This window comes from Ranitomeya variabilis, chromosome 4, assembly GCF_051348905.1.
Source record: "Ranitomeya variabilis isolate aRanVar5 chromosome 4, aRanVar5.hap1, whole genome shotgun sequence".
Lineage (NCBI taxonomy): Eukaryota > Metazoa > Chordata > Amphibia > Anura > Dendrobatidae > Ranitomeya > Ranitomeya variabilis.
In genome coordinates, this window is record NC_135235.1 from 364,107,315 (window position 1) to 364,132,533 (window position 25,219).

General features: G+C 46.2%; 1 protein-coding gene across 1 annotated transcript in view; it reads left to right on the forward strand.

Annotated features, from left to right (window-relative positions):
- Positions 1–25,219, forward strand: part of LOC143764772 (carbonic anhydrase-related protein 10-like) — a 2,293,337-nt gene that overhangs the window by 1,594,308 nt on the left and 673,810 nt on the right. The gene's annotated exons all lie outside the window — the stretch shown is intronic.

Below are 25,219 nucleotides of genomic sequence, written 5' to 3' on the forward strand. Positions count from 1 at the left end.
TTGACAAACAAAGAATTTTCACACAAAATTTTAAAGACCAACCTGACCTGCTCCACATGCGAATCCCAATTATCAGAAAAAACCAAAATATCATCCAGATAAACAATCAAAAATTTATCCAGATACTTCCGGAAAATGTCATGCATAAAGGACTGAAAAACTGAAGGCGCATTGGAGAGCCCAAAAGGCATCACCAAGTACTCAAAATGACCTTCGGGCGTATTGAATGCGGTTTTCCATTCATCACCTTGCTTAATGCGCACAAGGTTGTACGCACCACGAATGTCTATCTTGGTGAACCACTTGGCACCTTTAATCCGGGCAAACAAGTCAGACAACAGCGGTAAAGGATACTGAAATTTGACAGTGATCTTATTTAAAAGCCGATAATCAATACAAGGTCTCAAAGATCCGTCCTTTTTTGCCACAAAAAAGAATCCCGCACCAAGAGGGGAAGAAGACGGACGAATATGTCCTTTCTCCAGAGACTCCTTGATATATGAACGCATAGCGGTATGTTCAGGTACCGACAGATTAAACAGTCTTCCCTTAGGAAATTTACTGCCTGGGATCAAATCTATAGCACAGTCACAGTCCCTATGAGGAGGCAGTGCACTGGACTCAGACTCACTGAAGACATCCTGATAATCAGACAAATACTCCGGAACTTCCGAAGGCGTAGAAGAAGCAATAGACACAGGCAGGGAATCCCCATGAATACCCCGACAGCCCCAACTTGAGACTGACATAGCCTTCCAGTCCAGGACTGGATTATGGGTCTGTAACCATGGCAGCCCTAAAACAACCAAATCATGCATTTTATGTAAAACCAGGAAACGTATCACCTCGCGGTGTTCAGGAGTCATGCACATGGTAACCTGTGTCCAATACTGCGGTTTATTTGCTGCCAATGGCGTAGCATCAATACCCCTAAGAGGAATAGGATTTTCTAATGGTTCAAGAGTAAAACCACAGTGCTTAGCAAATGACAGATCCATAAGACTCAGGGCAGCACCTGAATCTACAAACGCCATGACAGGATAAGACGACAGTGAGCAAATCAAAGTTACAGACAGAATAAATTTAGGTTGCAAATTACCAACGGTGACAGGACTAACAACCTTAGCTATACGTTTAGAGCATGCTGAGATAACATGTGTAGAATCACCACAGTAGTAGCACAAGCCATTCCGGCGTCTATGAATTTTCCGCTCATTTCTAGTCAGGATTCTATCACACTGCATTAAATCAGGTGTCTGTTCAGACAACACCATGAGGGAATTTGCGGTTTTTCTATCACATTGCACCGAATTAGGTGTCTGTTCAGACAACACCATGAGGGAATTTGCGGTTTTGCGCTCCCGCAACCGCCGGTCAATTTGAATAGCCAGAGCCATAGTATCATTCAGACCTGTGGGAATGGGAAAACCCACCATAACATTCTTAATGGCTTCAGAAAGGCCATTTCTAAAATTAGCGGCCAGTGCACACTCGTTCCAATGTGTCAGCACGGACCATTTCCGAAATTTTTGGCAATACACTTCAGCCTCGTCCTGCCCCTGAGACATAGCCAGCAAGGCCTTTTCTGCCTGAATCTCAAGATTGGGTTCCTCATAAAGTAAACCGAGCGCCAGAAAAAACGCATCAATATCAGCCAATGCCGGATCTCCTGGCGCCAGCGAAAAAGCCCAATCCTGAGGGTCGCCCCGTAAGAACGAAATAACAATTTTTACTTGCTGAGCAGAGTCTCCAGATGAACAGGGTCTCAGGGACAAAAACAATTTACAATTATTCATGAAATTCCTAAACTTAAACCTGTCTCCGGAAAACAGTTCAGGAATCGGTATTTTAGGTTCTGACCTAGGATTTCTGATAACATAGTCTTGTATGCCCTGCACACGAGTAGCCAGCTGGTCCACACTTGTAATCAAGGTCTGGACATTCATGTCTGCAGCAAGCATAGCCACTCTGAGGTAAAGGGGAAGAAGAAAAAAAAAAAAAACTCAGAATCTTCTTTCTTATAATCCCTCTTCTGCAATGCATTAAACATTTAATACTGGCCTGGCAAACTGTTATGACCCCAGTGGCGAGGGTCTCAGAGGTACGTGGAAGTCTGCAGAATACAAAAATCCAGCTCATAGGGCAGTGGTAACTGGGTTGACCATATATCTACTCCTAACGCCAACACTAGAAGTAGCCGGGGATCATTCCTATGTTGATTCTAGATGACACGCTCCAGCCGGAGAATCTAGCTACCCCTAGTAGAGGAAAACAAAAGACCTTTCTTGCCTCCAGAGAAGGGGACCCCAAAGCTGGATAGAAGCCCCCCACAAATAATAACGGTGAGGTAAGAGGAAATGACAAACACAGAAATGAACCAGGTTTAGCACAGAGAGGCCCGCTTACTGATAGCAGAATAAAGAAAGGTAACTTATATGGTCAACAAAAACCCTATCAAAATCCACACTGGAAATTCAAGAACCCCCGAACCGTCTAACGGTCCGGGGGGAGAACACCAGCCCCCTAGAGCTTCCAGCAAAGGTCAGGATACAGATTTGGAACAAGCTGGACAAAAATACAAAACCAAAACAAATAGCAAAAAGCAAAAGGCAGACTTAGCTGATATAACTGGAACCAGGATCAGTAGCCAAGAGCACAGCAGACTAGCTCTGATAACTACGTTGCCAGGCATTGAACTGAAGGTCCAGGGAGCTTATATAGCAACACCCCTAACTAACGACCCAGGTGCGGATAAAAGGAATGACAGAAAAAACCAGAGTCAAAAAACTAGTAACCACTAGAGGGAGCAAAAAGCAAATTCACAACAGGAGTCTGAACAACATAATCTTGGATACTCTGAACTCTTGCAGCAAGCTGATCCACACGAGAAAACAAACCCTGAACATCCATGTCCGCGCCCAAATCCACCCAGAGATTAAGAGGAAGAAAAAAGACAAACAGACTAAAGAAAAAAAAATGGCTCAGAACTCTTTTTCTTTTCCTTCTTTTGAGATGCATTCAACTCATTTTTGACCAGTTGTACTGTTATGGACTGGTAATTTAGGAGTGACATGCGACTAGCTCTGGGCAGGTGGTAACTATACAGACCGCAGTTCCTGATCTTAACACAACACTAGCAGTAGCCGTGGGATGTTCCTGTCACTCCCTGGACACCTCGTCACAGCCGGAGAACTAGCTACCCCTAAAGGTAGAAACAGGAAAGCTATTTTGCCTCAGAGAAAATCCCCAAAGGATAGGACAGCCCCCCACAAATATTGACTGTGAGAGGAGAAGGAAATGACATACGTAGTATGAAACAAGATTTAGCAAAGGAGGCCAATTCTAGCTAGATAGACAGTAAGGAAAGAAACACTGTGCGGTCAGTAATAAAAACTAGAAAAAGTCCACCGCAGAGATATGCAAAAATCTCCACACCTGACTAAAGGTGTGGAGGGCAAAAACTGCAGCCCAGAGCTTCCAGCTTAGCTGAATAGCTCCATACTGATAAGCTGGACAAATGAACAAAACATAGAATGTGCTGAACAATAAAGTCCACAACAAGTGGACAGCAAAAGGACAAAAGGACTTATCTTTGCTGAACTGGACAGAGTGTCAGGGAAATCCATAAGAGCAGTGGCTCCAAGCAGGAACAATTGACAACTGGCATTGATTGAGGAATAAGGCCAGACTAAAATAGCTGAGCCAGAAAGACGATCAGTGAGAGCAGCTGCTGATGCTAAATCCAAGAAGCAGCTATACCACTCAAAACCACAGGAGGGAGCCCAAGAGCATAATTCACAAAAGTGCTACTTACAACCACCGGAGGGAGCCCAAGAGCGGAATTCACAACAAAAACCCTTCCAAAAATATCCACAGCAGATAATACAAAAAGTTCCACAATCTAACTAAAGACATGGAATGTAAATCTGCCACTCCAGAGAATCCAACTAGACTGAGAAAATACTGACACAGTCTAAGCTGGACAAGAAAACACAAAGGAGAGCACTGAATTGTGAAGCACACAGCATGTGTGCCACAGGAAAAAAAAAACAGACACTTATCTTTGCTGATTTGGCAGAAAGGCAGGAGGAACCAGGCAGAGGTCCAACACCTCCCAACAACAATTGACAACTGGCAAGGACTAATGAATCCTGCACACCTAAATACCCCAGTCAGAACTGCAATCAGCAGACACACCTGACCAAGACTGCAACCCAAGGACAACTGCATTACCACCTACTACCACCGGAGGGAACCCAAAAGCAGAATTCACAACAGTTGTCACCTGAGAGCCGGTGTCCAGTAATGCATTCATCGGGATGCCGTCGATCACAATGGGGAGGACTGGTCATCCTCCGACATACTTGGCTCGCCAGTTTTGTGGGCCTGGTCATCCTACTCCTGGAAGTTGATCCTCTGCCCCAGGGGTCGATCACATAAATGGCAGTACCTTGAAATGTGTCCTGCCTGGTTTCAGTGGTGGCAGATTGGTCGTCCATCCTGATGATAGCAGTCGTTGTCTCTTTTGTTATGGTTACCCCAATGACCATGGGAAAAAAATACCAAACGGACTAGCTCTCGGGTGATGGAAACTAAGGTCGACCGTGACCTGAACCTGACCCAACACTTACAGTAGCCGGGGGATGTACCTACGATGCCCTAGACACCACGCGCCAGCCGGAGATCTAACTACCCCTATAAGAGGAATATACAGGCCTGCCTTACCTCCAGTGAGGAACCCCAAAAGATGATAGTAGGCCCCCACAGATATTGACGGTGAGTTCAGAGGAAATGACATACGTAGGATGAACAGCAGATTTAGCACAGTGAGGTCCGCTTACTAGATAGCAGAAGGACAGGAAAGAGTTACTTCACGGTCGACCTAAAAATCACTATTCAAAAACACCATCCAGAAATTACTTTAAACTCCAGTGACAACTCATGCCACTGGAGTAGTAATTTTCTGTCCACAAGAGCTTCCAGCACTGAAGAGTCACATTGCAGATAGCTGGACAAAAATAGCAAAACAAGAAACAAAATTCAACTTAGCTGAACTGGGACTTGAAGCAGGTGAATGCAACAGAATGCTACTAGCACATTGTTGGCCGGCATGTGACTAACAGCCAAGCAGCCTTAAATAGGAAACTCCCCAAGAGGGTGGCGACAGGTAATCAGAGATGGAGGAAGGCACATAAGAGACACTACCATAACAGACCACCGGGGGAGCCCACAAACCGAATTCACAACAGTACCCCCCCTTAAGGAGGGGGCACCGAACCCTCACCAGAACCACCAGGGCGACCTGGATGAGCACTATGAAATGCACGAACCAAATCGGGAGCATGAACATTGGATGCTGTCACCCAAGAATTATCCTCCTGGCCATAACCTTTCCACTTAACCAGATACTGAAGTTTCCGTCTGGAAACACGGGAGTCCAAGATCTTTTCCACCACATACTCCAATTCACCCTCAACCAACACAGGAGCAGGTGGATCAGCAGAAGGAACAACCGGTACCTCATACCTCCGCAATAATGACCGATGGAAAACATTATGGATATTAAAAGATGCTGGGAGGTCCAAACGAAAGGACACAGGATTAAGAACCTCCAGAATCCTATAAGGGCCGATAAACCGAGGCTTAAACTTAGGAGACGAGACCTTCATAGGAACAAATCGAGAAGACAGCCACACCAGGTCCCCAACACAAAGACGAGGACCAATACGCCGATGACGATTAGTGAACTGTTGAGTCTTCTCCTGGGACAACTTCAGATTGTCCACAACCTGTCCCCAAATCTGATGCATCCTATCAACCACAGCATCCACTCCAGGACAATCCGAAGACTCCAATTGACCGGACGAAAACCGAGGGTGAAACCCTGAATTACAAAAAAATGGAGAAACCAAAGTGGCAGAACTAGCCCGATTGTTAAGGGCAAACTCTGCCAATGGCAAAAAGTCAAGCCAATCATCCTGATCAGCGGACACAAAACACCTCAAGTAAGTCTCCAAGGTCTGATTAGTACGCTCAGTCTGGCCATTAGTCTGAGGATGGAATGCAGACGAAAAAGACAAATCGATACCCATCCTGGCACAGAACGTCCGCCAAAATCTAGACACAAACTGAGTACCCCTGTCAGACACTATATTCTCAGGAATACCATGCAAACGCACCACATTCTGAAAAAATAGAGGAACCAACTCAGAGGAGGAGGGCAATTTGGGTAAAGGTACCAAATGAACCATCTTGGAAAAACGGTCACAAATCACCCAGATGACAGACATCCTACGAGAAACCGGAAGGTCAGAAATAAAGTCCATAGAGATGTGCGTCCAAGGCCTCTTAGGAATAGGCAAGGGCAACAACAACCCACTGGCCCTAGAACAGCAGGGCTTGGCCCGAGCACAAACATCACAAGACTGCACAAACATGCGCACATCTCGAGACAAAGAAGGCCACCAGAAGGACCTAGACACCAAATCCCTGGTGCCAAAAATTCCAGGATGACCTGTCAACGCGGAAGAATGAACCTCCGAGATAACTCTACTGGTCCAATCATCAGGGACAAACAGTCTACCAGGCGGACAGCGATCAGGCCTATCCACCTGAAACTCCTGCAAAGAACGCCGCAGGTCTGGGGAGACAGCTGACAATATCACCCCATCCTTCAGGATGCCGGTAGGTTCGGAATCACCAGGCGAGTCAGGCTCAAAACTCCTAGAGAGGGCATCCGCCTTCACATTCTTGGACCCAGGCAGATATGACACCACAAAGTTAAATCGGGAAAAAAACAACGACCAGCGCGCCTGTCTAGGATTCAGACGCCTGGCCGACTCAAGATAAATTAGATTCTTGTGGTCAGTGAGGACCACCACCTGGTGTCTAGCACCCTCAAGCCAATGACGCCACTCCTCAAACGCCCACTTCATGGCCAGAAGTTCCCGATTTCCCACATCATAATTTCGCTCAGCGGGCGAAAACTTTCGGGAGAAAAACGCACATGGTCTCATTACTGAGCAGTCAGGATCTTTCTGCGACAAAACTGCACCTGCTCCGATCTCCGAAGCATCCACCTCAACCTGGAACGGAAGTAACACATCAGGTTGGCGCAACACAGGAGCGGAAGAAAAGCGGCGCTTAAGCTCTTGAAAGGCCTCCACAGCCGCAGAGGACCAATTAGCAACATCAGCACCCTTTTTGGTCAAATCAGTCAAAGGTTTAGCAATGGCAGAAAAACCCGCTATAAATCGGCGATAGAAATTAGCAAAACCCAAGAACTTTTGCAGACTCTTCAAAGAAGTAGGTTGCATCCAATCACAAATAGCCTGGACCTTGACAGGGTCCATCTCCATAGATGAAGGGGAAAAAATATATCCCAAAAAGGAAATTCTCTGAACTCCAAAACTACACTTTGAGCCCTTTACAAAAAGAGAATTAGCTCGCAAAACCTGAAAAACTCTCCTGACCTGTTGAACGTGAGATTCCCAGTCCTCCGAAAAAACAAGAATATCATCCAAATACACAATCATAAACTTATCCAGATATTCACGGAAAATATCGTGCATAAAGGACTGAAAAACGGAAGGGGCATTTGCGAGACCGAAAGGCATTACCAAATACTCAAAATGGCCTTCAGGCGTATTAAATGCGGTCTTCCACTCATCCCCCTGCTTAATCCGCACCAAATTATACGCACCACGTAGATCGATCTTAGTGAACCACTTAGCCCCCTTTTTACGAGCAAACAGATCAGTCAGTAAAGGTAACGGGTACTGGTATTTAACTGTAATCTTATTCAAAAGTCGATAGTCGATACAAGGTCTCAATGAACCATCCTTTTTACCTACAAAGAAAAATCCTGCCCCTAGTGGAGACAACGAGGGGCGAATATGACCCTTTTCCAAGGATTCTCTGATATACTCCCGCATAGCAGTATGTTCAGGTACAGACAAATTAAACAAGCGACCCTTAGGAAACTTACTACCGGGGATCAATTCAATAGCGCAGTCACACTCTCTGTGAGGAGGGAGAGAATCAACTTTAGGCTCTTGAAAGACATCATAAAAATCTGACAGAAATGCTGGGATCTCAGAGGGAGTAGATGAAGAAATAGGAACCAAAGGTGCATCCCCATGAATGCCCCGACATCCCCAGCTCAACACAGACATAGATTTCCAGTCCAAGACGGGATTATGAATCTGTAACCATGGTAATCCAAGCACTAAGACATCATGTAGGTTATATAATACAAGGAAACGAATAATCTCCTGATGGTCTGGGGTGAGACGCATAGTCACTTGTGTCCAATATTGTGGTTTATTGCTAGCCAAAGGTGTAGAATCAATACCCTTCAGGGGAATAGAAACTTCCAACGGCTCCAAATCAAACCCACAACGCTTGGCAAAGGACCAATCCATGAGACTCAGAGCGGCGCCAGAATCCACATAAGCATTCACAGTCACAGATGATAAGGTACAAATCAATGTCACGGACAAAAGAAATTTTGACTGCAAGGTACCTGTAGAAAAAGATTTATCAACCTTTTTATCAACCTTATTTATACGTTTAGAGCATGCTGATATAACATGAGCTGGATCTCCACAGTAGAAGCACAATCCATTTTTGCGCCTGTAATTTTGACGTTCGCCTCTAGACAAAACACGATCGCATTGCATATGCTCCAATGCCTTTTCAGAGGTCACCGCCAAATGGTGCACAGGTCTTTGCTCAGAAGATACCGCCATATGGTGCACAGATTCTTCCTCAGAAGACCCCGCCATATGGTGCACAGATTTGCGCTCCCGCAAACGCCGATCAATCTGGATAGCCAATTTCATGGCATCATTCAGACCTGTAGGCACAGGGAACCCCACCATGACATCCTTCACGGCATCAGAGAGACCTTCTCTGAAATTAGCTGCTAAAGCGCACTCATTCCATTTAGTAAGCACCGACCATTTACGGAATTTCTGGCAGTATATCTCAGCTTCATCTTGCCCTTGGGAAAGAGCTATCAAGGCTTTCTCAGCCAAAATCTCCAAATTAGGTTCTTCATAAAGCAACCCCAAAGCCTGAAAAAACGCATCTACATTTAACAACGCAGGATCCCCTGGCGATAATGCAAATGCCCAACTTTGTGGGTCGCCGCGCAGTAGAGAGATAACAATTTTAACTTGTTGAGTCTGATCACCAGCAGAGTGAGATCTCAGAGACAAAAACAATTTGCAATTTTCTCTGAAACTCAAAAACCGGGATCTGTCTCCGGTAAAGTATTCAGGCAGAGGAATCTTAGGTTCAGACATTGGAGCACGTATAACAAAATCTTGTAGGTTCTGTACTTTTGTCGCAAGGTTATTCAAACCCGCAACTAAACTCTGTGGATCCATGTTTCAAATGGGTGTAACCCAAGCATTCAGAGGTTAAGAGGAGAGGAGAAAAAAAAAAAGGCTGAAGACTGCAGTTTAAGCAAGGAATACAAATGATCAAACTAAGGTGCACTTTCAAACACAGAAAAAAAAAAAAAAAACCCTTTCTTCTCCTTCCTACTTTAGTGCATATTTTAACACATAGATTTTTTATAGGCCGGCCAAACTGTTATGGTTACCCCAATGACCATGGGAAAAAAATACCAAACGGACTAGCTCTCGGGTGATGGAAACTAAGGTCGACCGTGACCTGAACCTGACCCAACACTTACAGTAGCCGGGGGATGTACCTACGATGCCCTAGACACCACGCGCCAGCCGGAGATCTAACTACCCCTATAAGAGGAATATACAGGCCTGCCTTACCTCCAGTGAGGAACCCCAAAAGATGATAGTAGGCCCCCACAGATATTGACGGTGAGTTCAGAGGAAATGACATACGTAGGATGAACAGCAGATTTAGCACAGTGAGGTCCGCTTACTAGATAGCAGAAGGACAGGAAAGAGTTACTTCACGGTCGACCTAAAAATCACTATTCAAAAACACCATCCAGAAATTACTTTAAACTCCAGTGACAACTCATGCCACTGGAGTAGTAATTTTCTGTCCACAAGAGCTTCCAGCACTGAAGAGTCACATTGCAGATAGCTGGACAAAAATAGCAAAACAAGAAACAAAATTCAACTTAGCTGAACTGGGACTTGAAGCAGGTGAATGCAACAGAATGCTACTAGCACATTGTTGGCCGGCATGTGACTAACAGCCAAGCAGCCTTAAATAGGAAACTCCCCAAGAGGGTGGCGACAGGTAATCAGAGATGGAGGAAGGCACATAAGAGACACTACCATAACAGACCACCGGGGGAGCCCACAAACCGAATTCACAACACTCTTTCTCTGATCGGTGGGATCCTCTTCTGTCATTGTCAGGGGATGTCCTCCAGACTGGAAGCCAGCTGGATTTTCTCCTTTGGGGATTCCTGCAGGAACTGCACTGTTCTGTCTAGTGCAGCTATGTTTTTAGTCAGTTCCCAGACCCGGAGGTGCAGTCCTGCGGAGGGGTCATCATCCAGGAACTGTGTTGGCCTCAATGGCCTGATGACAGGGTGCCACCTCCTAGTGGTACGTGATTGCTGAACGCCTAGGGGGCACTGTGTGGCTGGGTGGTGGTTCATGCAGCACCCGGATGGACCTGTCTTTAAATTGTGCAAAGTCCAGGTCAGGGTTTTGCAAGGCCAGGATGCGCAGCTGTGCCCTGTAGGTGCTGGACAGGAGTCCCTCAATGAACTGCTCCTTTATTAGCTTGTCCCCATCCTGCACGCTGTTAGGGTCAACCTGCTTAATGGCCCGCAGTGCCTCCTGGAGATTAAGGGCATGGTTCCGTATGCTATCCTGTGCTCTTTGTTTTACGTTTGGCAAATATCTGCTTAACAGTTCCTTTTTCCATATCCGGCCAGGATTTCACTTCTGTAAGAGCTGCGCCAATTAATTGACCAGTTAGAATATTGACCTTTTGATGTTCTGTCAGGGGATATACTTCAAATAGGCTGCAGAGCCTTTCCTTAAAGTCATCCAACGTATGAGACTACCCTGAATATTGTGGCAGCCAGGCCGCTCCCGGTATATAGGGCATGGATAGCGGCATTACAGGAGCTGTTACTGCGATGTGTTCCTGCCGTCTTGCAGGAGCTGTGGGCACTATGGGGCCTGGTGGCATTATTGGACCTGCGTCTGCATCCACTGTGGGGCCTAGGGGCATTATGGGGCCTGTGGCTGCGACCGCCGCCAGTTCTCCTCCTGGGTCAGACATGTCCCTTCCCCAGTGCTAACCTTGCAGAGGCCTGACGTCTCTCCTCCAGAGTCTGCAGCAGTTCCTCCTGCATGCGGTCAGGTGCTTCTCCCATTCCTCCTTCCGGGCCGTCCCGACGTCCTAACTTGCAGCTCTCCTGCATGGCGTCCTCACTTGCGATTCCTGATATCGCAAACATATCGGAACTCGGTATCGGAATTCCGATCCCAGATTCAGAAGATCGCCGACCTCATGGCTGACCCCACACAGGGGTCGGGTCGGGTTTCATGAGACTTTGCCAAAAGTCGGTGACTTCTGAAAATGGCCGACCCGTTTCGCTCAACCCTGGTAACAACCTTTTGTGTGGCACCGTATCAAAAGCTTTTGAAAAGTCCATATACACTACATCCACTGGGCTCCCTTGGTCCAGTCCGGAACTTACCTCTTCATAGAAGCTGATCAAATTAGTCTGACATGAACGGTCCCTAGTAAACCCGTGCTGATACTAGGTCATGAGGTTATTCCTCTTCAGATACTCCTGTATAGCATCCCTTAGAAAGCCCTCCAGGATTTTACCCACAGTAGAGGTTAAGCTTACTGGCCTAATATTACCGAGTTAGGTTTTTGTCCCCTTTTTGAATATTGGCACCACATTAGCTATACGCCAGTCCTGTGGTACAGACCGTGTTATTATGGAGTCTTTAAAGATTAAAAATAATGGTCTATCAATGACTGTACTTAATTCCTGCAGTACTCGAGGGTGTATCTCATCCGGGCCCGGACATTTGTCAATTTTAGTGATTTTTAGACGCCGCCGTAATTCCTGCTGGTTTAAGCAGGTGACATTTAATTGGGAATTTTTATCACTAGTCATTTTGTCTGCCATGGGATTTTCTTTTGTAAATACTGATGAAAAAAAGTAATTTAGCATATTGGCTTTTTCCTCATTCTCATCCATCATTTCACCCAGAATATTTTTAAGGGGGCCAACACTATCATTTTTTAATTTCTTACTATTTATGTAGTTAAAGAATATTTTGGGATTATTTTTACTCTCTCTGGCAATGAGTCTCTCTTTCTCAATCTTTGCTGCCTTGATTTGCTTTTTACAGAATTTATTTATTTTTTTCTATTTATTTAATGCCTCCTCAATACCTACTTCCTTTAATTCTCTAAATGCTTTCTTTTTGTCACTTTTTGCGCCCCTTACAGCTCTATTTAGCCATATTGGTTTCCTCCTATTTCTAGTATGTTTATTCCCATATGGTATATACTGTGCACAGGTCCTATCCAGGATGCTAATAAACGTCTCCCATTTTCTTTGTGTATTTTTATGTCTCAGGATATCGTCCCAGTTAATTGCACCAAGATCCTCTCTCATCCGTTGGAAATTTGCCCTCCTGAAGTTTAGTGTCCTTGTCACCCCTCTACTACACATCTTATTAAAGGATACACAAAAACTTATTATTTTGTGATCACTAGTGTTGAGTAGTGTTGAGCATTCCAATACCGCAAGTATCGGGTATCGGCCGATACTTGCGGTATCGGAATTCCGATACCGAGTTCCGTTACTTTTGTGGTATCGGGAATCGGTATCGGAACCATATTCATGTGTAAAATAAAGAATTAAAATAAAAAATATGGATTTACTCACCTCTCCGGTGGCCCCTGGATCTTACCGCTGTAACCGTTAGCCTCCATTCCTAAGAATGAGCGCGTGAAGGGCCTTCAATGACGTCGCGGCTTGTGACTGGTCGCGTGACTGCTCATGTGACCGCTCACGCGACCAATCAGAAGCCGCGACGTCAGCCGCGACGTCATCGAAGGTCCTTCACGGGCTCATTCTTAGGAACGGAGGCTCCCGGTTACAGCGGTAAGGTCCGGGGGCCGCCGGAGAGGTGAGTATATCCATATATATCCATATACTCACCTCTCCGGCGGCCCCTAGACCTTACCGCTGTAACCGGGAGCCTCCGTTCCTAAGAATGAGCCCGTGAAGGACCTTCGATGACGTCGCGGCTGACGTCGCGGCTTCTGATTGGTCGCGTGAGCGGTCACATGAGCAGTCACGCGACCAGTCACAAGCCGCGACGTCATTGAAGGCCCTTCATGCGCTCATTCTTAGGAACGGAGGCTCCCGGTTACAGCGGTAAGATCCAGGGGCCACCGGAGAGGTGAGTATATCCATATTTTTTATTTTAATTCTTTATTTTACACATGAATATGGATCCCAGGGCCTGAAGGAGAGTTTCCTCTCCTTCAGACCCTGGGAACCATTCCGATACTTTGCGTCTCATTGAAATGCATTGGTATTGGGTATCGGTATCGGCGATATCCGATATTTTTCGGGTATCGGCCAATACTATCCGATACCAATACTTTCAAGTATCGGACGGTATCGCTTAACACTAGTGTTGAGCGATACCTTCCGATACTCAAAGGTATCGGTATCGGATGGTATCGGCCGATATCCAAAAAATATCGGATCTCGCCGATACCGATACCCGATACCAATGCAAGTCAATGGGACACAAGTATCGGAAGCTATTCTGGATGGTTCCCAGGGTCTGAAGGAGAGGAAACTCTCCTTCAGGCCCTGGGATCCATATTCATGTAAAATATAAATAATTAAAATAAAAAATATGGATATACTCACCCCTCCGGCGGCCCCTGGACCTTACCGATGTAACCGGCAGCCTCCGTTCCTAAGAATGAGGAGTTTAGGACCTTCGATGACGTCGCGGCTTGTGATTGGTCGCCTGACCGCTCATGTGACCGCTCACGCGACCAATCACAAGCCGCGACGTCATCGCAGGTCCTAAACTCCTCATTCTTAGGAACGGAGGCTGCCGGTTACATCGGTAAGGTCCAGGGGCCGCCGGAGGGGTGAGTATATCCATATTTTTTATTTTAATTCTTTATTTTTTACATGAATATGGATCCTAGGGCCTGAAGGAGAGTCTCCTCTCCTCCAGACCCTGGGAACCATACACTGGGAACTTCCGATTCCGATTTCTGATATCACAAAAATATCGGAACTCGGTATCGGAATTCCGATACCGCAAGTATCGGCCGATACCCGATACTTGCGGTATCGGAATGCTCAACACTAGAGATCACTATTCCCCAAGTGACCCCCAACTCTTATATTTGATATGCGATCTGGCCTATTGGTTAATATTAGGTCTAGGAGTGCCCCCCTTCTTGTTGGGTCCTGAACCAGTTGTGAAAGGTAATTGTCTCTCATAGTTGTCAAAAACCGATTACCTTTGCTGGAACTGCAGGTTTCTGTTCCCCAATCTATTTCAGGGTAATTGAAGTCCCCCATAATAATGACTTCTCCTTGAGTCGCAGCTTCATCTATTTGCTTTACGAGAATATTCTCCATTGCTTCCATTATTTTTCGAGATTTATAACAAACCCCTATCAGTAATTTATTATTTTTCCCCCTCCCCTTATCTCCACCCACAGGGACTCTACATTTTCATTAAATTCACCTATATTATCACGCAGGATGGGTTTTAAGGACGATTTTACATATAGACACACCCCACCCCCTCGCTTATCTGTACGGTCATTTCTGAACAGGCTATAGCCCTGCAAGTGAACAGCCCAGTCATAGCTCTCATCCAGCCATGTTTCAGATATCCCCACCATGTCATAATTATGCTCCAACAACATTAGTTCTAATTCATCCATTTTGTTGGCGAGGCTTCTGGCATTAGTATACATGCACTTGATGTTCCTCTCTGTACCTCTATTCTTTCTTAAATTATTAACTATTCTAACCCCACCTCCCATGCCACCGCCACCCCCAACTTCCTTATTTGTGCCCAGGTCTCTATCTGCACTATCTTCCCCTCCTATAAATTGAATACCCTCCCCCCAATCCCTAGTTTAAACACTCCTCCAACCTTCTAGCCATTTTCTCCCCCAGCACAGCTGCACCTTCCCCATTGAGGTGCAGCCCGTCCCTAGCATAGAGCCTGTAGCCAACTGAGAAGTCGGCCCAGTTCTGCAGGAACCCAATCCCCTCCTTCCTACACCAATTCTTGAGCCACTTATTAACCTCCCTAATCTCCTGTTGCCTCTCTGGCGTGGCACGTGGTACAGGCAGTATTTCGGAAAATACCACGTTGGAGGTCCTTGCTTTTAGCTTGCAGCCTAATTCCCTGAAATCATCTTTAAGGACCTTCCACCTACCTCTAACTTTGTCATTTGTGCCAATGTGCACCATGACCGCTGGGTTCTCACCAGCCCCTCCCAGTAATCTGTCCACCCGATCAGCGATGTGTCGGACTCGAGCGCCAGGTAGGCAGCACATTGTCCGATGATCCCTGTCTTTGTGACAGATTGCCCTATCTGTTCCCCTAATAATTGAGTCCCCCACTACCAGTACCTGTCTGGCCTGCCCTGCTCTCCTATTTCCCTCCTTACTGGAGCAGTCACTCCTCCGGCTTTCAGAGGACATGCCTGGCTGCAGCAGTGCTACCCCTGTACTGGCATCCCCCTCATCTGCCAACTTAGCAAACTTGTTAGGGTGTGCCAGATCAGGACTAGCCTCCCTGGCACTCTTCCCTCTACCCCACTTCCTAAATGTCACCCACCTTGCTACTTCACTGTCCTGCAGCTCCATCCTACCATCCCCCCTCATCTATCCCATTGAGCGTCTGCTCAGTGAGCAGAAGACTCCTTTCCATGTTGTCAATGGATCTCAGTGTTGCCAGCTGCACATTTAGATCCAGAATCTGGGCTTCCAAATGCTCAATGTGCTCACATCTCGCACAGCAGTATGCACCCTCGACCGGCTGATCAAGGATTGCATACATGTGGCAAGATGTGCACTGGATGGCATTAACAATAGTGGAGCACATTTCCTAATGGGGATTGCACCACACAGAAACGTTAAATAAAAAATAAATACAAAGTATTAATAAAAAACAGACAGCAATTCCTCCCTTGGAAACTCCCTGATTCCAAAGTCACTGAATCACAAGTCACACTTACCGCCGTTCACACTTACCCTCAGGTCACACTCAGATCGCTCACACTTGCTATGCTGAAGATTTATAGATTTTTTTTTCTCTATTTCCCCTCAACAGCAATCCACCTTGCTGTTCAAATGCACTTCCAAAAAAGGTCAGTGGAGTCAGTGGAACACCCGCCAGGGCCATGGGGTGTTCGGTACCGGGTGCGGTACTAAAATGGATGTGTCATGGCGGTGGTGACCCTGTCCCTGGCCCTGGGCACCCAAGTAAAAGGGACGGTCTTTAAAGGGGTTTGTGAAAAATAAAAGTTTGTGATGCCACCTGTGGTACTCAGTCAGGGGTGACCAACGTTGCTTTAAGGGGTCCTCTGGGGTAATGTTGTGGCAGCAGGAATGGTGCCAGAGAGAAATGGAAGACATGGGGTTGCAGTCTCTTTACCTCTTTACTGAAGGGTTCAGGCATCCACAGTCCAGGGTACCGGATCACAGGTGTCGATGGTCCGGCCGACTTGGAGGTGAGTCTCCCTTACCAGGTGGGGTTGGAATTCTTCTCTCTAGTGCTATGGTGTTGTAGTCCCTTGCTGCCTTAGGCCTCTCACAAGGTCCTCACATTTTCTCTCCCCCTTTTAGGTAGGACACTACCCATACGACAGGTAGCTCGAGCCTTTTTACAGGATCTCTATCATGACCTGGGCTCTATCTGCAATTGTGTCCCCAGGTGTCACTGGTGGACAGGTAACTTGCAATCTGCTGTCCGCCAGTTTCTATTGTTGGGCATAGAGTTGCCCCCACAACCACGGTCTTCCAGCTACCGGCATCTGCGCTCAGCGTGGAGGAAGCCCAGTCGCAGGTTCTCTCTCCAGCTCGTCACTCGCCTTTGCTCCTTTTCCTCCTTCATGCTTTCAACAACTTATTCTGTCCTTCTCTCTCCTTTCCAGGAGCTGCAGCACCTCACGTGGCTGCACAGCTCCTTCAGTCTTCCTGACTCTCTCTGTCTCTCTAACAGACTGACTACTTACCCTCCAGCCAGAAGATATATAGGGGAGCCACCCACAAGCTGGATCAGAGCTCCCCTTTCTGGCCTGGAGTAGGAACATGTTGCATGCTTTTGAATGCCTGATAAAAGGAATTCTTCCTCGCTTCCAAGCATAACATCACTCTCCCCGTGAGGAAAGCAATTCAACTTTAATGACCAGGAGCCTGGGGTGTTACATCAGCCTATCAGCATTTTCAATTGACAGATGGATGTGCCTCTCAGTTATAATACCCCTGGCCAGGGCCAGCATCAGCACCCGGCGCACCCGGGCAAGGGCCGGGGCCCTGGCGAGATGGGGGGCCCACTCGCGCTGTCATAGATCCATCTGGATGCTTGCCCGCTGTTTTTCCTGCCACTTACCCTTTCAATTTACAGGTGCAGGCAGTGGGAGCTGGCACAAGCATCTTCTCAGTCAGTGCAGGCAGGCACATAGGAGTTAAGAACGCAGCCAGCGTGACATTGTTTGTGGGCGAAGAGAGCACGTTCTCCTGCTCTGCTTTTCCACCCCTGGCTGCAGTGCTGAACTTATCAGGCAGATTCCGGATTAGCTCCTAGACGCGCCTGAGTGAGTGCAATGATATCGCTGTATTCTGACAGTCTGGGTGAGCTGGGGTGGCCATGGGCTGGGTGGCTGCAGCTGAGCTGCTGTAGTATATTATATACTTCAGCAGCCGCCCAGCCCAGGTCCCCAGCACCTGTCCTGTATATTTATTATATATACTGTATCTATACAGGCTGTATAGCTACAGTATATACATATACAGGACAGGTACTGGGGGCCTGGGCTGGGCGGCTGCTGAAGTATATACACTGTACAGCACCACTCCCCCTATATATATAAACTGCAGAGAACCATTCCCCCTGTATATATACACTGCAGAGTACCACTCCCCCTGTATATATACACTGCACAGTATCACTCCCCCATATATATAAACTGTACAGTACCACTCCCCCTGATACACTGTACAGTACCACTCCTCCTGTATATATACACTGCACAGTACCACTCCTCCTGTATATATACACTGCACAGTACCACTCCCCCTGTCCTGTATATATACATTTCACAGTACCACTCCTCCTGTCCTATATATATACACTGCACAGTAACACTTCTCCTGTATATATACACTGAACAGTACCACTCCTCCTGTCCTGTGTATATACACTGCACAGTACCACTCCTCCTGTCCTGTATATATACACTGCACAGTACCACTCCCCCTGTCCTGTATATATACACTGCACAGTACCACTCCCCCTGTCCTGTATATATACACTGTACAGTAGCACTCCTCCTGTATATATACACTGCACAGTACCACTCCTCCTGTCCTGTATATACAGTTAAGTCCATATATATTTGGACACAGACAACATTTTTCTAATTTTGGTTATTGACATTACCACAATGAATTTTAAACAAAACAATTCAGATGCAGTTGAAGTTCAGACTTTCAGCTTTCATTTGAGGGTATCCACATTAAAATTGGATGAAGGGTTTAGGAGTTTCAGCTCCTTAACATGTGCCACCCTTTTTTTAAAGGGACCAAAAGTAATTGGACAATTGACTCCAATGCTATTTCATGGACAGGTGTGGGCAATCCCTTCGTTATGTCATTCTCAATTAAGCAGATAAAAGGCCTGGAGTTGAATTGAGGCGTGGTGCTTGCATTTGGAAGGTTTTGCTGTAAAGTAAACATGCGGTCAAAGGAGCTCTCCATGCAGGTGAAACAAGCCATCCTTAAGCTGCGAAAACAGAAAAAACCCATCCGAGAAATTGCTACAATATTAGGAGTGACAAAATCTACAGTTTGGTACATCCTGAGAAAGAAAGAAAGCACTGGTGAACTCGTCAATGCAAAAAGACCTGGGCGCCCACGGAAGACAACAGTGGTGGATGATCGCAGAATAATCTCTATGGTGAAGAGAAACCCCTTCACAACAGCCAACCAAGTGAATCACTCTCAAGGAGGTAGGTGTATCAATATCCATATCTACCATAAAGAGAAGACTGCATGAAAGTAAATACAAAGGGTTCACTGCACGGTGCAAGCCACTCATAAGCATCAAGAATAAAAAGGCTAGACTGGACTTTGCTAAAAAACATCTAAAAAAGCCATCACAGTTCTGGAAGAACATTCTTTGGACAGATGAAACCAAGATCAATCTCTGCCAGAATGATGGAAAGAGAAAAGTATGGCAAAGGCGTGGTACAGCTCATGATCCAAAGCATGCCACATCATCTGTAAAACACGGCGGAGGCAGTGTGATGGCTTGGGCATGCATGGCTGCCAGTGGCACTGGGTCACTAGTGTTTATTGATGATGTGACATAGGACAGAAGCAGCCAAATGAATTCTGAGGTATTCAGAGCCATTCTGTGTGCTTAGATCCACCCAAATGCAGCCAAACTGATTGGTCGTTGTTTCAAACTACAGATGGACAATGATCCAAAACAAAGCCAAAGCAACCCAGGAGTTTATTAAAGCAAAGAAGTGGAATATTCTTGAATGGCCAAGTCAGTCACCTGATCTCAACCCAATTGAGCATGCATTTCACTTGTTAAAGACTAAACTTCAGACAGAAAGGCCCACAATCAAACAGCAACTGAAAACCACCACAGTGAAGGCCTGGCAGAGCATCAAAAAGGAGGAAACACAGGGTCTGGTGATGTCCATGAGTTCAAGACTTCATGCAGTCATTGCCAACAAAGGGTTTTCAACCAAGTACTAGAAGTGAACATTTTATTTAAAATTATTGAATCTGTCCAATTACTTTTGGTCCCTTTAAAAACAGGGTGACACATGTTAAGGAGCTGAAACTCCTAAACCCTTCATCCAATTTTAATGTGGATCCCTCAAATGAAAGCTGAAAGTCTAAACTTCAGCTGCATCTGAATTGCTTTGTTTAAAATTCATTGTGGTAATGTCTATAACCAAAATTAGAAAAATGTTGTCTCTGTCCAAATATATATGGACTTAACTGCATACACTGCACAGTACCACTCCTCCTGTATATATACACTGCACAGTACCACTGCCCCTGTCCTGTATATATACACTGCACCCTGGCAGCACTAAAAACCCATTATGACAAAATGCTAGCGGAAGGCCAGGACCTCCAAGGCAGTTAATACTACATGTCTAGCTTGGATGTTTAATAGATGTAAGGCACAGAGGAATCATGGAGGACCCTAGTACAGTTGGCAAGGTATACCTTCAGTATCTTCCAAAACTTTGGCCTTCTTGTCAGATTAAATCGCCCATCAGGGTCTGGGTGATGTAAGGGTCTGAGAAAACTGTCCCAGATCTTTTGGAGTGTTCCCCTGTCTCTGCTGCATGTGGTGTGTGTCTCCCCAATCTCCACTCCTTGGTTGTCCAAGTAAGGCTACATTCACATTTGCGTTGTGCGCCGCAGCGTCGGCGACGCAATGCACAACGCAAATGTAAACACATGCACAACGCAGCATTTTGTGACGCATGCGTCCTTTTTTTGCTTGATTTTGGACGCACAAAAAATGCAACTTGCTGCATCCTCTGCGCCCTGACGCGTGCGCCGCAGTGACGCATGCGTCACAAAACGCAAGTGCAACGCATGTCCATGCGCCCCCATGTTAAATATAGGGGCGCACAACGCTAATGTGAACGTAGCCTAACTGTGACCCCTGCCTTCAGCTATATCAGATAGGAATTTTTTAAAGAATTCTTCAATTAGGTCCATCTGGTACTGCAACATTTTATTTGACCTCCCTGCCACGGGAAGGAGAGATGTAAAGTTCTCCTTGTAGTGAGGGTTTAGAAGGGTGACCAACCAGTAGTTAGTGTTGGCCAAAATGCGTACAATGCGAGGGTTACATCATTCTTCTATTAATAGTTATAGACCTATTTCACTATTAAGTTGTGACGTTAAGATTTACGCTAAAATACTGGCTCAAAGAATAATTAAAATTTTACTGGAGATTACGGTATACATTCTGACCAAGTAGGTATTGTAGCTGGCAGAAACACAGTGGATGGAACTAGACGAATAATTTATCTCATATCAGCTGTAGAAATAAATAAAGCACCTACAGTATTTGTGTTTCTTGATGCCGAAAGGCATCTGACCACATGAAATGTAACTATACATTCAAAATCTTAAAAACATTTGGTTTTAAAGGATCAATATCCAAATCAATGCATGCATTATATTCTTGCCCTTCTGCTTCTCTCTTAACTAACAATCACTTTTACAAATATTTTAAAATAACAAACTGTACTAGGCAGGGCTGCTCCTTTTCGCCTTTATTGTTCACTATCATTATAGAACCTCTGGCAGAAACCATAAGATCTAATATTTCTATTAACCCTGCTGTTCTATTCGTTTCCACTATACACTTGTACTGCTCCGGTCATTTTTGACCGGACCTATTAAAATGCTGTTTTAGCTACTTAATTATTATTTTTTTAATAACTGTTGCATTATTATACTGTATGTGAACATGGTTGGTCATTATAAAAAAAAATACATAAAAAAATCAATTTTTTTTATTTATTTTGTGTTTATAAAGGTTACAATGGCTTATTGAATTCTGCACAGAAATTACAAATTTGAGCTTAACTGACTTACTATAACAAATAGGGTTGAGCGACTTTCATTTTTTTAAGATCGAGTCCGGTTTTGCGAAACCCGACTTTGTCCAAAGTCGAGTCGAGTGCAGTCGGCCGATTATCGCTAAAAGTCGGGGATCGATCGAAACACGAAACCCAATGCAAGTCAATGGGGAAGCATAGTCGGCAGTGAGTGGAGGCCAGGAAAACACCTACAGTGCCCATTTTAATGCCAAAAACATCCATTCTTGTTTCTGAAGCTTGTCAATCTTAATTAACTTTATAATAATAGTTGGGCATTGGAAATTGGGGGTCATTTGGCAAAAGTTGTGGGGGGTAGGGCTGGTTCAATGTTTTAGTGGGCCCAGGAAACGTGGACTACATCACGGCGGTGGAGCAGTGAGAGGTAAGTATTTCAACTTTGCAAGTGCTGTGATCCTGAGCAAGCAGGGAGGCCCACTCGTTCGCATTGGCACTGGCACAGGGCCCCTCAAAGTACGGTGGTGTGTTTGCACGGCGGGGGCGCCTCCCACCGGCAGCGACACTTTTGCGTACTCTGAGGGGCCCTGTGCCAGTGACGTCGCCAACGAGTATGCCCCCCCACCTGATGAAGGAACCTGCACTTTCATCTGCACCTTCCTCTTTGTCCCTGTGTAAGGTGGTATAACATGCGGGAAGGGGAACCTTACTTTCAGCAGGGTCAGATTCTGGCTGTGTAGAGTGCAAGGGGAATGTAGTGGTCTAGGTCAATGTACCAGCAGACTCATCTAGCATTGGCTGGGCAATGGGCAGGATGAGGAGGAAACACAGATATAGGGCCAAAGAATAAAGTAGGCTAAATGCAGTTCAAAATTAGTAACATGACTAAACAGGTGGCATTGCTTTGTTCAGTGGAGTAGCAAACCCAGGAGCAGCAGACACTGTTTTAAGGGCCCAACCACACTAGTAGGCCAAATGCAGTTTAATATCTGCTACTATAGGCCAAAAGCCTAAAGACTGAAGCTCAGCTTTATACAGTGGAGGAAAACACCAGGGAGTGGCAGACACCATTAGTAGGCCCTAACCACCAATTTTTTAAAAAACAGCACTTAATGAGAGCCAGAAGGTTGAAGCTCAGATTTAGACAGTGGAGGACAATTTGAATTTGGGACTGCAGACAGACTTAGTAGGCTGTCCCCTGTGGACCATGCATCCACCACATTAACCCATTGCGCCGTAATGGACACGTAACCTTCCATGGCCATGCCTACAGGTCCATGGGTCTGTTGTCAGGTGCACCTTTGTACTCACAGATTGCCAGAGTGCATGGACAATGGAGGTGGTGCTGGTGGAGGGCTGGGATCGCTTTTCTTGCAAAAGAAGTGTCGACTGGGTAGCTTGTAGCGTGGGACAGCGTAGTCCATCATGGCTTTTTTAATATTACATAAAATAAAGAAATAGGCTCTATGCACTTTAAAATAGGTTCCAGGGGTACACGGGCAGCATTGGTGTGGTCAGCGGAGGAGGCGGATTGCAAGGAGGGACCGCAGACAGGCGTACTAGGCCTAAAATAACTAAAAATAGGCTCAAGGCAGTTTTAAATCGGTTACATGGATACACAGGCAGCATTGTGGTCAGCGGATGAGGAGGATTGTAAGGAGGGACCGCAGACAGGCTTACTAGGCCTAAAATAACTAAAAATAGGCTCAAGGCAGTTTTAAATCGGTTACATGGATACACAGGAAGCATTGTGGTCAGCGGAGGAGGAGGATTGCAAGGAGGGACCGGAGACAGGCGTACTAGGCCTAAAATAACTAAAAATAGGCTCAAGGCAGTTTTAAATCGGTTACATGGATACACAGGCAGCATTGTGGTCAGCGGAGGAGGAGGATTGCAAGGAGGGACCGCAGACAGGCGTACTAGGCCTAAAATAACTAAAAATAGGCTCAAGGCAGTTTTAAATCGGTTACATGGATACACAGGCAGCATTGTGGTCAGCGGAGGAGGAGGATTGCAAGGAGGGACCGCAGACAGGCTTACTAGGCCTAAAATAACTAAAAATAGGCTCAAGGCACTTAGAGTTATCTCGCAGGGGTACACAGGCAGCATTGGTGTGGTCAGCGGAGGATGATTACAAGGAGTGTCTGACACAGTTAGTACTCACAAAAAATAAATAGATGTTAATGTCTCGCAAAACAACAACAACAACAAAAAAAAGTGTGGCATACTTAGGTACAGGGGTGGGCTCATCTGCTGAGTTTCTGACATAGTAATTTGGCAGTAAGTATTAACTGGTGCCAATATAGGACACTGACCCAGACTACTTTAACTAGCATCATAGATGTCAACAAATTGGTATTGTCAGTGCCAGGCATTGAATGATGTCAGCGCATAGACTAAACATTGGTGGAGCTGTGAGAGATAATTTTGCACGTGGTAGAGCACAGTTTGAGCTGGGGGGGGTGATCTGTCTTGTGGCCAGCGGTACCGTCCCAGGGCCCCTCATGTTACAACGGTGTGTCTGACGTCGGGTGCGCGCCACCACCGCCAGAGACACTTTATTGTACTACGAGGGACCCAGTGGCTGTGCCGTCGACCAAATGCGGGCACACCCACCTCTTCAGACAAACGGCACTCTAACGGGTGCTTGCGCCAAGTGGCGAGACCACGGCCCTGTGGGGGGAGTTTTCCCATTGAGGGAGGTGTCGTATGCTGGACAAACAGCTGCTGCAAATTAAGAGATTGGAACACTCAGTAAGACCAGTCCACAAGCAAACCTTTTTATAGGAAAGCTAGGTGTCAGCCGGGAAAGGTGGGGCAAAATAATTTGAAATCCAGGAGTGGTTCATTTTAGGTCGGGTAACCCCGGATAACTTTTCAGGAAGCACTGCATCACCAGGTTTAAGGTGTGAGCCAGGCAAGGAATGTGTTATATTTGGGAAAGGGCTATGGCAGCCAATGAAATTCCTTCCGTTATCACTCACTACCTTGCCTGCCTCAAGATGTACAGTGCCCAGCCATGACTGAGTTTCTTTCTGCAAGAACTCGGACAGAACATCCGCGGTGTGTCTGTTGTCGCCCAAACACTTCATTGCCAATACAGCCTGCTGACGCTTGCCACTAGCTGTCCCATAATGGCATACCAGGTGTGCAACAGTGGCAGCTGCGGATGGAGTGGATGTGCGACTGCGGTCTGTGGACGAGCTCTCGCTTCTGCAGGAGGACGAGGAAGAGGAGGAGGGGGGGCGAACGCCTACAGCCAACTCTTTTTCTTGACCGTGGGCTAGGCAGAACTGTCCCAATATTGCTGTCCCCTGTGGACCCTGCATCCAACACATTCACCCAGTGTGCCGTGATGGACACGTAACGTCCCTGGCCATGCCTACTGGTCCATGCATCTGAT